This window comes from Portunus trituberculatus, chromosome 43, assembly GCF_017591435.1.
Source record: "Portunus trituberculatus isolate SZX2019 chromosome 43, ASM1759143v1, whole genome shotgun sequence".
Lineage (NCBI taxonomy): Eukaryota > Metazoa > Arthropoda > Malacostraca > Decapoda > Portunidae > Portunus > Portunus trituberculatus.
Window position 1 is genome coordinate 2,611,671 of NC_059297.1, and position 5,000 is coordinate 2,616,670.

Here is a 5,000-nt window from a genome sequence, read left to right on the forward strand (position 1 = left end):
TGCTTCTATAATGTGCATAATAAGATTTTTTAAACCTTTATTTCCAAGTTTATACAATTTTTCCTACTTCTTGTACTGTTCCATGTCAAGTTTTTTAATCACTTTGAATTGATAATGATAATAATAATAGTAATAATAATAGTAATAATAATAATAATAATAATAATAATAATAATAATAATAATAATAAAAGTGTTTAGCTCTTTCGTTTTTTGCCTTCGATGAGAATTTGCCAAATGGACTTTTCTTCTTTTTTTATTTTGATGTCTGAGAGAGAGAGAGAGAGAGAGAGTGTGTGTGTGTGTGTGTGTGTGTGTGTGTGTGTGTGTGTGTGTCTTTGGGTGTGTTTAGCATCCCTCCCTTTTTCAAGATGGAGCCGTTCCCGTCGATCGTTTATTTATTTACTTATCTATTCGCTTGCTTTTACTTAGCTCTCCCTGAGTATGTCCTTACCCTGCCCCGCTGCCCCGCCCCACCCCAGCTCCGCCCCGTTGTGCAACCTCTTACTAGACTAACGACCCTCATGTTGGCTCCTCCACTGATAGCTAGAACGAGAACAATAGCAGCAAGAATAACAACAACAATCATAATAATAATAACAGTAATAATAAAAATACTAATGATAATAGTAATGGTGATAAATGATGCTAATGGTAATACTGCATAATATTAAATGGTGGTTATACGTACTGGTGCCATTATTGTTGTTTTGTTCGTGGCACCAAGTATATGTATGTTGTAAGATGTTGTAAGAGAAGATATTAATGAGTGATGATAATGATAAAGGTGATAGTGAGAAGGATAACGATAACAGTAACAGTGATAATGATGATGATGATAATAGCAATGATGATAACAATAACAAGAATATCAATACCACTCAGTAATAGCAACAGCAAATGGGGATTTCAACAACGACTAAGAAAAAAAAATTACGAAAAAGAAAAAAGTTTGAGTTCATTGATAAACGTTACAACAACAACCATAATAACAACAACAAAACGAACTTGCGCAGTGTTTTAGCGGTAGAGAGAGAAAAAAATAATAAAAACAAGCATAATTATTAAAAATATGTGCCAAAACACCTTTCCAGAGACACTCACGTCAAAATAAATCAGAAAAATATGTAGATCAAGAAAAATAACAGCACAAGAAGAGGAAAGTTTGTAATTATGAAAAGAAATAATAATAATAATAATAATAATAATAATAATAATGTACTATACATAATGAAATTTAGTAGATAGTCAATAGAAGATAGTTTAGTCATTGAGTGAGAGAGAGAGAGAGAGAGAGAGAGAGAGAGAGAGTGTGTGTGTGTGTGTGTGTGTGTGTATGTATGTATGTGTGTTATTATACATAAAAGAAAATTAGCTGCCTTCGTTTGTAGTAGAAGCAAAAGTAGTCTAATAATATTCCCTCACTGCCATCCTTCCCTTCCTCTCCTTCCCCTCCCTCCCTCCTTCCCTCTTTTCCTCTTTCCTTCTCTTCTTCCCTCCTCCCTTCTTCCCTGTCCTCCTCCTCCTTCATTACTTCTGATAGTCAAATTTTCATCTTCATTCATACTTATTCATTCAATCTTTCAATTTCCTCCTAATTTTCCAGTCTTTCCTTCCACACTCTTCGTTCTTTCCTGTTCTCCACCTCCTCTTGTTCCTTTTCCTATTTCGTTTTTCCAGCACATCAAAAATTTTCAACTTCTCCTTTTCTTTTCCTCAGTCTAGTTTTTTCATATTTCTTTTTTTTCATTCCTTTCGTTCTTTCCTGTTGTCTTACTTCTCCTTTTCATTCCTTTTTATTCTATCTATCCATTACACCCAGATCTCTTCCTCCCTCCCCTACCTTCCTCCCTCCCTTCCTTCTCCCTCCCTCCCTTCCTTCCTTCCTTCCTTATTTCCTTCCTTCCTTCCTTCCTTCCTTCCCTCCTTCCTTCCCTCCATCCCCCTACCTTCCTTTCTTGTAGTCGGCTCTCGAATTCTGTGGTTCTGTGGTTTTTAGCGCGAGAGAGAAATAAAAATACTTCTAAAAATGTAGAATCTGTCATCGTCTTCGTCGTCGTCGCCGCCGCCGTTGTCGTCGTCGTCGTCGTCGTCACGTTGATTGGGTCATGCTTTTACGCCAGTGCTGTACATGCATTTTTTTTTTCCATTCTTTTCATGTTTTTCCTTTTCCATTATCGCTTAGACTGCAGAGCTTCATGGTCTACTCACGTGAGGATTTGGATGAAAGAATATTAACAAAAAAACATAAAAAAAGACAAGAAAAAACTTTAAAGATATCTCCCGTCTTTGGATTTTTCATGATTACGTAGTTGTTAATAGTGTGTGTGTGTGTGTGTGTGTGTGTGTGTGTGTGTGTGTGTGTGTGTGTGTGTGTGTGTGTGTGTGTGCCTTTGTCCTTTGTAAGTTTTTTTCATTGTTTGAGAGAGAGAAAGAGAGAATGTACCTTTATGACAAGTTCACCTTTGACAAAAAAGAAACAACAGCAACAATATCAAAACAAAACAACACAAAAAATACAAAAAGGAAAAAGAAAACTATTGAAAAGAACAAAAAATATATATTAATTACTTCTTGCATAATATTGATAATAATGATAATAATAATAATAATAATAACTAACAACAACAGTTACAATAATAATACACATTTACACACACACACACACACACACACACACACACACACACACACACACACACACACACACACACGAGACTTTTCTGTACATACTAATTATAACACAAATTTTATCAAACCTATTCCTCAGACACTTCCTTCCTTTCTATTTTCTGCTCTTAAGTAAGAGGTTTTGTGCTCCACTAACTATACGTAAGATTTGCTGCTGCTACTTCATCACGAGTAAAGAAGTGTTTTCCTACCCCGGTACTTTTATCGCCTGTTCTAAGTATGGTTGGTCCTTACTTTTCCGCTGCCCTCACGTGAATGGAGTTATCATGTAGTGTGTGTGTCTGTGTGTGTGTGTGTGTGTGTTGCATTGTGTGCGTGCGTGCAATAAATTGCTGGGTTGACGGTGCTAATGTATAACTTTCGCTTACACACACACACACACACACACACACACACACACACACACACACACATGCACACACGAAACATATGACAAAAGGAAATAGAAACAAAGATTCTTACGACAGAGAGAAGGAGAAGAAAAAAAGACACACACACACCCCAAAAAATATAATCATAACATATAAAGAAAAAAAAAAAAAAGAAAACGACAAACATTTAGCTTTAGCTCCCGTATTTCGAAAGCTGGATGTGTTCGAAACTAGTGACTCATTACGATCAAACAGCCTTTTTTTTTTTTATCTCGCTCCTTTTTACACTTGTACATAGAAGATTTCTCGCATGTGGCGGGGGACCAACTTCTCGCATTATTAGTGAAATGATGCTAATCCCTCCTCTCCTCTCCGACCTTTCCCCGCCCTTCTCCCAACCCTTCCCACTTTTCCACAGTCTTCCCCAGTCTTTTCCAGTCTTGCCTAGTCTTCTCTAGTCACCATGCCACTTCCCCACGCTTTCTAAATATACTACTACTACTACTACTACTACTACTACTACTACTACTATCGCTGTTGCTGCTGCTGGTGCTACTGTTACTACTGCTCTCCTTCACAATTTCTCTCTCTCGCTTGATTTCTTTTTCCATTGTAGTAAAGAGAGAGAGAGAGAGAGAGTACATATGTTATTAGTTTTGTATTGTTGTTCCTGTTAATGTTTGTTTGTTGTGATTATTGTCATTACACTTGACTCTCATTGTGTGATGGTGTATTTGTCATGGTTCTATTCCTCTATCTCTTCTTCCTCCTTTTCTTCCTCCTTTATTACCATTACTATCAATAACAAAAACGTATATTTTCTTCAATTTTCTGCCGATCGTTTCTCGTACTACTGTTACTTACTGTTACTTTGCCTTTCTATCTCTTAGCTCAGACAGTAATGTGTGTGTGTGTGTGTGTGTGTGTGTGTGTGTGTGTGTGTGTGTGTGTGTGTGTGTGTGTGTGTTTATCTTAGTCTCTCACATTTCCGTACCTTATGTTTTTCTAGCTTACCGCCTTACTGTCATCATTAGTCCTCTCTCTCTCTCTCTCTCTCTCTCTCTCTCTCTCTCTCTCTCTCTCTCTCTCTCTCTCTCTCTCCCTCCCTTAAAGCGTACCGTGGATTCCAGAGGATAACTGAATCAAAAAAGCATTCAGGGAAAAGTCAAATGATACCATCTCTCTCATCCACAACTGTACACACACACACACACACACACACACACACACACACACACACACACACACACACACACACGCTAACCTGCTAACATTACAGACACTTACAGGCTAACATTACATTACATTACATTACACACACGCCGCAAGGGACCACCTGAGTCAGCCAGCCTTCACTTTCCTCCATCAGCTGCTCATGACCTATTTACACACCCCTATCCTTTGCTGCGTACCCTCTCCACCCTTCCTTCCTTCCTTTATCTGGGACAAATCCTTTCCTTTCCCCGCATCACACAGACCCTCACTCCGTTACGAGGCTCCCAGGCACCACCGCACCGCCATCCGCTTCTGCTCTCCCTGACTGGGCTGATGCTGGTGACGGTAGTGCACCATATTAGTAGTCATTCAGTTTTGTCTGTATTTTCGTTCATAGCGACGCCACGAGGTTAAGAGAAGTGAGCTATATTTTCCTTTATTCTTTCTTTTTATTATTCTTTAACTTTTTTTTCACAGCAAGAGAGAGCAAGAAGGAAATGTTTCTTTCTTTCTTTCTCTTTCTTGGTAGGTCAACGCTGCTGGCGCGGACCATAATCCAGATTTCGTTCATGTCACCCCCTCCTTCTTTCCCGTCCTACCCTCTTCCCTCCTCCTACCCTCCCTCACTCTTCAGGCTTCGGTTCAGACAAAGCCCTGAGCGGCCTCGGTCTCATGGGCTCAGCCGGCGCCAGGACTGGGCTTTGTGGTTTGTCTTGGGTTTGAA

At 39.0% G+C, this 5,000-nt stretch overlaps 1 protein-coding gene across 2 annotated transcripts in view; it reads left to right on the forward strand.

The window, feature by feature from the left end:
- LOC123518040 overlaps nucleotides 1-1,179 on the forward strand; it is a 51,379-nt gene extending 50,200 nt beyond the window's left edge. For both annotated transcript variants that reach the window (XM_045278572.1, XM_045278571.1), the window contains one exon: nucleotides 1-1,179. This exon is cut by the window's left edge and continues 2,557 nt beyond it. The gene's annotated coding sequence lies outside the window, so the exon portion shown is untranslated.
- The last annotated feature ends 3,821 nt before the right edge of the window (nucleotides 1,180-5,000 follow it).